This window comes from Pleurodeles waltl, chromosome 4_2 (assembly GCF_031143425.1).
Source record: "Pleurodeles waltl isolate 20211129_DDA chromosome 4_2, aPleWal1.hap1.20221129, whole genome shotgun sequence".
Taxonomy (NCBI): Eukaryota; Metazoa; Chordata; class Amphibia; order Caudata; family Salamandridae; genus Pleurodeles; species Pleurodeles waltl.
In genome coordinates this window covers 806,013,074-806,025,159 of record NC_090443.1, presented here as the reverse complement: position 1 = coordinate 806,025,159, position 12,086 = coordinate 806,013,074, and the positions used below count along the sequence as shown (strand labels likewise).

Genomic DNA, 12,086 nt, shown 5'->3' with positions numbered 1-12,086 from the left:
TCTCCTCGTTATTGCACCGGTCAGTCACTGGAGGTCGCAGTGCCAAACTCAGAGCTGTGGTTTCTGGTCTAGAGAGCGCAAAGGCACTTGCCTTAGGGATCCAGAATCTTCTCTGGTGGTGGCAGGCTGGTTAGGATGGCCAGCAACCATACCAGGGTTAGTAAGCTTTTGCAGGGGTCACCTCTAAGGTGGTCCCTGGGTACTACTGCAATAAATGCAATACTGGTGCCAGTGTGGATTTATTGTTCTGAGTTGTTTAGAGTAGCCATAATGTAGTTGTGGAACTCTTACTGACCAGTGTCCAGCAGATGAATTTAAAATGGCTGCTCTGTACACTTACTTTGTCCCAGGTTTGGCAAGGACACAGTAGGGGCATATTGCTCATGAACGTATGCCCACACATGCAGTATAGTGCACCCTGCCTTAGGGCTGGAAGGCTTGCCAGGGGTGTGGCTTACCTATGTTGCATGCAGTGTGTAGTCGACAGGTCACACAGGCTGTATGACATGTCATATCTGCATTTTAGGATTGCACCAGGACACCCAGCCTGCAATGGCTGGGCTGAGTGTGTTACCCTTGGGGACCCTGCATCCAAGTACAATCTGTGCTGCTGCCCTCAGGGGCCTCCCCTTAGTACCCCATGCCCTGGGTACCTAAGTACCATTTACTAGGGCCTTATAGTGGAAGCTAAAGGTGTTGTCAACTGTGCCAATGCATCACAACAGTGTTGGGAAAGAGACAGGGTCCAGGGAACCTGTTTAGCAGGGGCCTAGGGCACTACAGCTTTGAAACCACATCAAATAGCAGGCAAAAAGTGGGTGCTAACCATGTCAAAAAAGGCACTTTCCTACACCTGTCAAGTTTCAACTCTGAACATCAGATCAAACAAAAGGCCCAAGGTGTCAATATTTGTCCAGTGAGCCACAAATTGGGAATGTCTCTATGCCAAGGGACCAGTGTACAAAGCTGTAGGGAAGTACCATCTTGTCTGGTATGTTACCCCCATTTTTACATGTATGTCAGCTTGTTTTTGCCTGTCTCACTGGGATCCTGCTAGCCAGGACCCCAGGGCTCATAGTTTGTGGCCTGAATGTGTTTACCTGTGTAGTGACTAACAGTGTCAGTGAGGCTCTGCTAATCAGAACCTTAGTGCTTATGCTCTCAGCCTTTAAATTTGTCACTATAGGCTAGTGACCACTTTTACCAATCTCAATTGGCACACTGGAACACCCTCATAATTCCCTAGTATATGGTACCTAGGTACCCAGGATATTAGGGTTCCAGGAGATCCCTATGGACTGCAGCATTTCTTTTGCCACCTATAGGGAGCTCAGACAAACCTTTAAACAGAACTGCCACTGCAGCCTGAGTGAAATAATGCACACGTTATTTCACAGCCATTTTCACGGGCACTTAAGTAACTTATAAGTCACCTATATGTCTAACCTTCACTGCCTGAAGGTTAGGTGCAAAGTTACTAAGTGTGAGGGCACCCTTGCACTAGCAAAGGTGCCCCCACATAGTTCAGGGCAATTTCCCCGGTCTTTGAGTGCGGGGATACCATTACACGTGTGCACGTGTGCAGGTAGAAATCAAAGCCCATGCAGCCATGGTGGGAATCCCTGAACTAGTGTGCGTGAAAACAAGAGCACAAGCAGAGCGAAAAAGAAGTGTTGGAGACTGGAATAATGGCCCAACCTTCAAAGAGAAAAAGTAAGAGGATTGGGGGCCTGGCCTCTGAAGAGCAAAAGAAGCAAGACCTCTCTTCTCACGAAGATGTCTTATCCCCTGAGGGAATTGAGTCCATAAATAGCCATATGTAGCTTCACAATGGTAACTCAGAATATGGCCATGTAACATGTCTAAGATCATGGAATTGTCTCCCCATGCCAAATATGGTATTGGGGTGCCAATTCCATGCATCCCCGGGGCTCCACTATGGACCCCGGGTACTGCCAAACCAGCTCTCTGGGGTTTTCTCTGCAGCTTCCGCTACTGCCACCTCACAGTCAGGGTTCTGCCCTCCTGGGGTCTGGGCAGCCCAGTCCCAGGAAGGCAGAACAAAGAATTCCCTCTGAGAGAGGGTATTACACCCTCTCCCTTTGGAAATAGGTGTTAAAGGCTGGGGAGGGGTAGCCTCTCCCAGCCTCTGGAAATGCTTTGAACGGCACAGATGGTGCCCTCCTTGCATATGACAGTCTACCCAGGTTTAGGGAACCCCCAGTCCCTGCTCTGGCACGAAACTGGACAAAGGAAAGGGGAGTGACCACTCCTCTGTCCATCACCACCCCACGGGTGGTGCCCAGAGCTCCTCCAGTGTGTCCCAGACCTCTGCCATCTTGGATCGAGGGGTGTGAGGGCACTCTTGAGGCCTCTGAGTGGCCAGTGCCAGGAGGTGATGTCAGACCTGACTAGGTGGCCAATCCTCCTCGGAGGGCTATTTAGGGTCTCTCCAGTGGGCTTTTCCTTGGATACCGACTTGCAAGAATTCACCAGAGTTCCTCTGCACCTCTCTCTTCGACTTCTGCCAAGGATCAACCGCTGACTGCTCCAGGACGCCTGCAAAACTGCAACAAGGTAGCAAGAAGAATACCAGCGACATTGTGGCGCCTAATCCTGCAGGCTTTCTCAACTGTTTCCTGATGGTGCATGCTTTGGGGGCTGCCTGCCTTCATCCTGCACTGGAAGCCACAAAGAAATCTCCAGTGGGTCGACAATCTTCCCCCTGCTTCAGCAGGCACCAAACTTCAGCGTCATCGGTACTCTGGGACCCCGCTCGTCCTGATGAGCGTGGCCCCTGGAACACAGGTGGTGGACCCCAGTGACCCAGACTGTCCAGTTGTCCAACTGTCCAAATCCGGAGGAAGTTTGTCCTTGCCTCCCCTCTCCAGACAGTAATCCTGTGCACTGCGTGAACTGCAGCTTCAAGGGCTTCTGTGCACATTTCCATAAAATCCTGCATGCACAACCAAGCCTAGGTCCCCAGCATTCTGTCCTGCAATGCTCAGCTCCCTGAGTTGATCTCCAGTGTCGTGGGACCTCTCTTTTGCAGTGTTGAGACGACCGCCATGTTCACACTTCTTGAACCTGTGTTCATGGACTTCTGCGGGTGCTACCTTTTTGTGCGTGGGCTCTCTACGTTGTTGAGGGCCCCCTCGGTCTCCTCTCCAAAGTGGCAACATCCTGGTCCTTCCTGGGCCCGGGCAGCACACTTTTTCTACAACCGCGACTCTTGCAGCTGGCAAGGCTTGTTTGTGGTATTTTGCCAAGGAAACAACTCTGCATCCTCCAGCACTCTGTGGGACATCTTCTGCACGAAGGAGAAGTTCCTAGCGCCTTTCGTTGTTTCAGAATCTTCAGCTTCCTCTATCCGGAGGCAGCCATTTTGCACCTTCATCCGGGGTTTAGTGGGCTCCTGCCCCCCTCCCCCACCCCCGGACACTTTCGCAATTCTTGGACTTGGTCCCAGTCCTTTGCAGGTCCATGAAACCGTCTTCAGTGTTTGCAAAATCCTCTATCACAACTTTATTGTGTTTCTGGGGATATTAGTACTTTACTCCTACTTTCCAGGGTCTTGGGGTGGGGTATCTTGGACACCCTTAGTGTTTTTACACTCCCAGCGACCCTCTACACATTACACTAGCCTTGGGGTCCATTTGTGGTTCGCATTCCACTTTCTTAGTATATGGTTTGTGTTGCCCCCAGGCCTTTTGCATCCTATTGTATTCTACTGTGTTTGCACTACTTTCTGACTGTTTTACTGATCTGATTTTGGTTTGTGTGTATATTTGGTGTATTTTACTTACCTCCTACGGGAGTTTATCCTCCGAGATAGGTTTGGCATATTGTCACTAAAATAAAGTACCTTTATTTTTAGTAACTCTGAGTATTGTCTTTAAGATATAGTACCTATATGATATAAGTGGTATAGTAGGAGCTTTGCATGCCTCCTAGTTCAGCCTAAACTGCTCTGCTATAGCTACCTCTTTCAGCCTAAACTGCTAGAACACTACTAATCTACTAATAAGGGATAACTGGACCTGGCACAAGGTGTAAGTACCATTGGTACCCACTATAAGCCAGGCCAGCCTCTTACACAAGCTGACGAAGGACCTGCATATGGGAGGCTCAGAGTTCATCATCTTTTAAAACTCCTAAACCAGATTAAGAATTTTAGACTGAATGAGGAGCACGGTTTAAGGGAGGAAGTAAAAAAACAGAGGTTGCCATCAAGCTATACATGCAATAATGCAGTAAAAGAGGGACTGCAATGTCAAGGAGCTTTGTCTGAATCATGTCAGCAGGGATTTCAAATTTCTTCAAGGGATGGCAGCCATCATCTTAGTTATGATCCACTATTCTTTGCTTGCTACCTGGGACAGGCATTTTCAGTTCAATGGATTGAGATTTACAAAATATATACGACATCAGTGTTTCAAAGTAACAGCAATATGATAATCTATTAGCATTTTCACTTTAAGTCATGGTATTACATCTATCCAAGAAGGGGAAAATATTTAACAAAATCCAATTAATCCTTATTTTTCATTTAAGGGGTGTGATGTCTAAGTAAGACACCTTTTAAAGGTGACCTCTGCATTTCAAATGTCCAAAGATACACATTTCTTCTTCAATTGGGCACCATGGGGGATGGAGAAGGGACAAATACTTGTTCAAATACTAAGTGCACACAAGTGCAAAGATACTAAATTTAAAAACAGTAACTGGTCACTACACCTTAGATCACTCTTACATATCGTACATGCTGTTTGTTTGGAAACACATAGGTATTTTATCCACTTTTTCATCCACTTCTTCAAGCCAAAACTTAACGAAAGCATCTTCCAAGTGAAATTGATGCACTTCTTTCAGGTTGAAGGCAAGCTTAACTGAACCAGAGATGTGGCTGTTAGTAACCTGTTTGTTCTTCTGAACAATTCTACTAATAAATAGTCCAGGTTACTCTCAGATCATACTTTCTCCGGATATTAAAAGAGCTTGTTATGTGAGATCCTAGAGTGATAAGGGGGTAAGAGTTACTCCTGTAAAATCTTGAGCCTCCTGAATAGTAGACAGCCAAGACAAAGGGGCAGGATAAAGAACAGACTGCATAGCTTTAGAAACACTCTTTTGCTTGATATACATTTTCTCGCTGGGTCCTTTTGTGAACCATCCCCAGGTACCAGACCGAAAGAATAACTTTCTTGTAACAAATCCATTTACCAGCACTGGTCACAGGTGCTCTGCTTCACCCACAGATCTTTGAGGTTCCATGCTTGATGTTATGGAGTCAAACGATATAATACATCATGCGCTCGAGGGACGCGAGATCTGCGGAGGCCAATAAGTAATTTGTAGGACAATGTCAATCTATTGAACAGCGATTCTTAACCTGGGGTCCACAAAGTCTACTCAAGCGGTCCCTAAATGTTTAGAAAATGAAAATATATTATAGTAGGACATTAATAGAATACATATATAAAATAAAACAAAGCAAAACTGAAAAAATTAAAACTCTGTAAATGTGAAGAAATTTGAAACTGGACGCTCAAAATTAAGTTGGTACCTTTAGCTTGATTTGTGGAAACAGAGCAAGTACTGCAAATGAAATTTAATATGGTTGAATTGTCGCCTCAATTGTAGAACTGACACGCACAGACAAAATAAGCATTTGCAAAGCCAATAGGTCTGGCCTATGCAAGAGCTATTGGCTTTGCCAATGTGTAGGAGGCTGGCCTGGCTTGTAGTGGGTCCCAGAGGTACTTACACCTTGTGCCAGGTCCAGTTATCCCTTATTAGTGTAGAAGAGGTGTTTCTAGCAGCTTAGGCTGATAGAAGGTAGCTATAGCAAAGCAGCTTAGGCTGAACTAGGAGACATGTAAAGCCCCTACTATACCACTTATATCATATGCACAATATCATAAGAAAACACAATACACAGAGTTACTAAAAATAAAGGTACTTTATTTTTATGACAATATGTCACAAGTAGCTCAGTGAGTACCCTCAGTAAGAAGGTAAGTAATATACACAAGTTATATGTACACAAACCAGAATTAGGTAAGTAAGAGCAAGAAAAGTAATGCAAACAGTGTAGAATTACAATAGGTTGCAATAGGAACACACATAGGTATAGGGCAACACAAACCATATACTCCAAAAGTGGAATGCGAACTACGAATGGACCCCAGACCTATGTGAGCTTGTAGCAGGTCGCTGGGACTGTAAGAAAACAGTGAGGGTTAGAAAAATACCCCACCCCAAGACCCTGAAAAGTAGGAGTAAAGTGCACCTACTACCCCCAGAGAGCACAGAAGTCGTGATCGGGGGATTCTGCAGGAAGAACACACACCAGCAGTGCACTGACAACGGATTTCCGGACCGGAGTACCTGTAATACAAGGGGACCAAGTCCAATAGTCGCGACAGTGTCGAGAGGGGGGCAGGAGCCCAGGAAATGCCAGCTGAAGTGCAAGGAAGCTGCCACCAGTTGGAAGAAGCTTGGAGTTCTGCAAGAAAGAAGAGGACTAGGAACTTCTCCTTTGGAAGACGGAAGTCCCACGTCGCAATGAAGCTTGCAGAGGTGTTCCCATGCAGGAAGACCACAAACAAGCCTTGCTAGCTGCAATGGTCGTGGTAGAGGTTTTTGTGTGCTGCTGTGGCCCAGGAGGGACCAAGATGTCGCCACTTGGAGGAGGAGGAGACAGAGGGGGTGCTCAGCAACTTAGAGAGCCCTCACAGAAGCAGGCAGCGCCCGCAGAAGTACCCCAACAGGCACTTAGAAGAAAAGTGAACCGGAGTCCACGCGGAGTCACAAAAGGGAGTCCCACGACGCCAGAGAACAACTCAGAAGTTTGTGCACTGCAGGATGGAGTGCCGGAGACCCAGGCTTGGCTATGCACAAAGGAAATCCTGGAAGAGTGCACAGGAGCCGGAGCAGCTGCAAATCACGCGTTACACAGCTTTGCAGTCTAGCGTGGAGAGGCAATGACTTACCTCCACCAAACTTGGACTGTGGGAGTCACTTGGACAGAGTTGCTGTGTTCCAGGGACCACGCTCGTCGGGCTGAGAGGGGACCCAGAGGACCAGTGATGCAGTCTTTTGGTGCCTGCGTTAGCAGGGGGAAGATTCCGTCGACCCACAGGAGATTTCTTCAGAGCTTCTGGTGCAGGGTGAAGGCAGGCTACCCCCAGAGCATGCACCACCAGGAAACAGTTGAGAAAGCCGGCAGGATTAGGCGCTACAATGTTGCTGGTAGTCGTCTTGCTACTTTGTTGCGGTTTTGAGGGCGCCCTGGAGCAGTCAGCGGTCGATCCATGGTAGAAGGTGAAGAGGGAGATGCAGAGGAACTCTGGTGAGCTCTTGCATTCGTTATCTGAAGAATTCCCCAAAGCAGAGACCCTAAATAGCCAGAAAAGGTGGTTTGGCTACCAGGTTAGGAGGATTGGCTACCAAGAGAGGTAAGAGCCTATCAGAAGGAGCCTCTGACGTCACCTGCTGGCACTGGCCACTCAGAGCAGTCCAGTGTGCCCCCAACACCTCTGTTTCCAAGATGGCAGACGTCTGGGACACACTGGAGGAGCTCTGGGCACCTCCCCTGGGAGGTACTGATCAGGGGAGTGGTCACTCCCCTTTCCTTTGTCCAGTTTCACGCCAGAGCAGGGCTGGGGGATCCCTGAACCGGTGTAGACTGGCTTATTTAGAGATGGGCACCATCTGTGCCCATCAAAGCATTTCCAGACGCTGGGGGAGGCTACTCCTCCCCAGCCCTTCACACCTACTTCCAAAGGGAGAGGGTGTAACACCCTCTCTCACAGGAAATCATTTGTACTGCCTTCCTGGGCCAGGGCTGCCTGGACCCCAGGAGGGCAGAAACCTGTCTGAGGGGTTGGCAGCAGCAGCAGCTGCAGTGGAGACCCCGGAAAGGCAGTTTGGCAGTACCCGGGTTCTGTGCAAGAGACTCGGGGGGATCATGGAATTGTCACCCCCAATACCAGAATGGTATTGGGGTGACAATTCCATGATCTTAGACATGTTACATGGCCATGTTCGGAGTTACCATTGTGACGCTATACATAGGTAGTGACCTATGTATAGTGCACGTGTGTAATAGTGTCCCCGCACTCACAAAGTCCGGGGAATTTGCCCTGAACAATGTGGGGGCACCTTGGCTAGTGCCAGGGTGCCCACACACTAAGTAACTTTACACCCAACCTTCACCAGGTGAAGGTTAGACATATAGGTGACTTATAAGTTACTTATGTGCAGTGGTAAATGGCTGTGAAATAACGTGGACGTTATTTCACTCAGGCTGCAGTGGCAGGCCTGTGTAAGAATTGTCAGAGCTCCCTATGGGTGGCAAAAGAAATGCTGCAGCCCATAGGGATATCCTGGAACCCCAATACCCTGGGTACCTCAGTACCATATACAAGGGGATTATATGGGTGTACCAGTATGCCAATGTGAATTGGTAAATTTAGTCACTAGCCTGTTAGTGACAAATTTGGAAAGCAGAAAGAGCATAACCACTGAGGTTCTGGTTAGCAGAGCCTCAGTGAGACAGTTAGGCGTCACACAGGGAACACATACAGGGCACATACTTATGAGCACCAGGGCCCTACCTGGCAGGGTCCCTGTGACAGAGACTAAAACAACATATATACAGTGAAATATGGGGGTAACATGCCAGGCAAGATGGTACTTTCCTACACAATGTGTTTTTCTCATATTATACACCAGGTCGACTGCTGTTCGGCATAGCTAAAAGTTAGTGTCGTAGCAGAGAGTGGTGTGGAGTGTCAGAGTGAAAGGGAGTACACTGTCATACAGTGGAGTGTCCTGTACTGGTGTGGCGGCAGAGGAAAGTCATGTACAGTGGAGTGGCGCAGAGTAGAGTGAAGTGCTGTAGAGTGCACTGGCCTAGAGTGTTGCAGAGTATAGTATCAAAGAGTGCAGTGGCGTAGAGTACTGCGGCATAGAAATCAACAGCATACAATGCAGCGTCATAGAATGGCGAAAGATTAGAGTGATGCATAGTAGAGTACAGTGGCATAGAGTGCAGTGGTGTAGAGTAGAGTTGCACAGAGCACACTCGCGTAGAATACAGTGACATACATTGCAGTGGTGCCGCGTAGTGGTGGAGAGTAGACTATAGTGGCATAGAATGCAGTGGTGTAGAGTGGAGTGTTGCAAAGTAGAGTGGCACAGAGTGCATTGGGATAGAGTGCAGTGGCATAGAGAGCAGGGGTGCAGCCTGCAGTGGTACTGAGTAGAGTACAGTGGCATAGAGTGCAGGGACGCAGAGTAGATTGTTTCAGTGTAGAGTGAAGTGGTGCAGTGTAGTTAAGTGATGCAGGGTACAGTGAAGTGGTGTAGAGTAATGGCAGAAAGTGGTGTAGATTGCAGGGGGCCAGAGTAGTTTAGGGTGGCGTACAGTGAATTGGCATATAGTGGAGTGGTACAGAGTAAAGTGCATTGGCGTATAGAGTATTGGCAGAGAGTACAGTGCTGCAAAGTGGAGTGGCATAGAGTCAAGTTGTGCAGAGAAGAGTGGAGTGGCCTAGATTGGAGTGGCATAAAGTAGAGTGACGCAGAGTGTATTGGCATTGAGTACAGAGGTGCAGAGTGGAGTAGATAGGCGTAGAGCGTAGTTGCATACAATGGAGTGGTGCAGGGTAGAGTGTATTAGTGAATAGAGTGACGTCTAGGGTACTGGCATAGAGTGCAGTGGTGTAGAGCACCGCGTTGCAGAGTGGTGAGATGTTGTGCAGAGTAGGGTGGAGTGACCTAGACTGGAATGGTGTAGACTAGAGTGGTGTAGAAGGCATTGGCACAGAGTACAGTGGTGCAGACTAGAGAGGCACATAGTGGAGTGGTGCAGAGTGGAGTAGAGTAGAGAGCAGTGGTGCAATTTGCAGTGGTGTGGGTTAAAGTGGAGTGGTGCAAAGTACAGTGTAGTGGCATACAGTAGTGCAGAATGCAGTGGCGTAGAGTGGAGAATGCAATGTGTGGTAGCACACTGCCATTACAGACAACACATCAATTGAAATTAACATTATATTTGCACAGACATACAGTTTTACTAATAAAACTATAGAGGGCACAAACAATGTGTGGAAATGGCTTCAACTAGTGTATCATAATGAAGTATTTTTTTCCAACAGAGTTCAGAATTGTGATATATTCAGAAATACTTGCTCATTTTATTTAAATGTTGTGTAGAAGAAAAAAAAAAACTTTTCCTCTAACCCAAGTATCCAGCACGATTGTCACATAAATCCTATCACTTTGAAGTCGGACAGCAAAACGTAAAACCGAAGTTCCTTCAGAAGACAGAGCCAGACATCTGACCTCAGTCTTTCAATGCAAGGCAAATGTGACAAGATAAAAACAAGATTTACAGACCTGTTTACAGAAAGGAACACTGTGGAAGAATACAAGGAGAGCTAGTGTAAAAAGGCTTTGCTCCTTGGGAGGGACTAACTGAACCTGAAATGCCTAAAACAAAGCCAGCTAATAGAAAGACAAAACAAGATAGTTGCAAACCACAAAGCCAGTAGTAATGCATTGCTAAGGAAGGGTTCTGAATATCCCCAAGATGTCCTGAGCAAACCAGACAACTGTGCTGTCTGGTAGGCTTCGACCTAAAAACAGCATGCATTGGGAGTCAAAAAGACAAAGTGATATGCTATAGTCTAGCATACTGCTTCATCTTTTAGAAATAAAACCAAATTTTGAAAGTCTCCAACCATCCTATAAGAATTTCACATTTTGTATTTTAATGTTTGTGTTCTAAATAAAATAATTCTTAATGTATCTATTTGTTTGATGTATACTTGTTTCTGTATGTTTAGGAATTGTTTTGAGGTTCAAATCACAGAAACAGCCCAGGCTTGGGGTCTCTGGCTTCAAGTAGTAATTTACTGAGGGTACACAGAAGCCAAACGGTTAATAACTGCTGCATTTAAAAAGGACATTCTCAATGGGAAGTATCTAGAGAGTGTAGTGGCTAGTGCTTGCCATTGATTCTTACTTCAGCCACTTGTGAAGCAGTTATTGAACACAGGGGCTGAGTGAAAAAAGTAAAACTAAACAAGAAAGCTTTGAAGCACAGCCTTTTCAAACTGTAAATTCTGTCAAGTGAGTATGGAAATATTTGAGAAAGAGTGCAAAGATGACTAGGTAGAAAGTAGTAAAGCGAATTGAGATACACACCCCTAGACAATTCCAAAGTAGCAACTGTGTCTAGCTGAGTGTGCCCTAAACCACACTGCAGATTTTTCACAACTCAGCATAACACATTTTCACCACCAAAGAAATCCTTCAGGTAGCAATACTCTGCTTCCTGATCGCTCTATTTTGCACTTTCAAGACCACAAAAAAAAGATTAGCTTCCTTTAACCAAGGCTTTCAGAACGGAGGATAATGACAAAAACCCCTCAAGAGATAAGTCTATGAAACACGCCCACATCCTTTGTTAGTTAAGGTGGAGGGACATAAGGATTGAAACAAAATAACATTTAATAAAAGGAACAGCCACAACTTTACTCAGAAAGGAGGTTTTAACCTCAGAAAGGAGGTTTTAACCACCTGGGTAAAATTATGAGCTGCTTAATCCTTAACTGCGAATTCTGTGAATAACTCCTTAAGGTCACTCGTGTTCCTGTCCAACATAATGGCTAGCAAGATCACTGTCTTAAAGAACAAAAAGCTGAACTGACAAAAGTGAAGGGGATCAGAAACAATAGGACTCTGATGTGAAGCTAGCTCCACAAAAGGGTCAAATTGATCTTTAAAGTTTTCAAAAGCTTACAACCATAGGTAGTTTATGGGTAAATAGCTTCAAACATGGACATTGTTCTAAGAAGAAAACACTGTCTCAGCAAACCTAACACTGACCAAATCATATCCAGCTGAGAACTCAATATTAACTGGTTGGTGAAAGAAGCAGAGGAATATAAGGAAGAAAAGAAGTAAACGGAGTTTACAGAAAGAAGTTAATTGGGATTAAGAAGAGAAGTAAAGTAGGACGGTGAGAAGTAAATGAGGGTGGAAGGAAGGAAAAAGTGAAAATGGGACGGAAGGAA

General features: G+C 46.2%; 1 protein-coding gene across 3 annotated transcripts in view; it reads right to left on the bottom strand.

Annotated features, from left to right (window-relative positions):
* GNG12 (G protein subunit gamma 12) overlaps positions 1-12,086 on the bottom strand; it is a 338,055-nt gene that overhangs the window by 171,802 nt on the left and 154,167 nt on the right. The window lies entirely within an intron of this gene.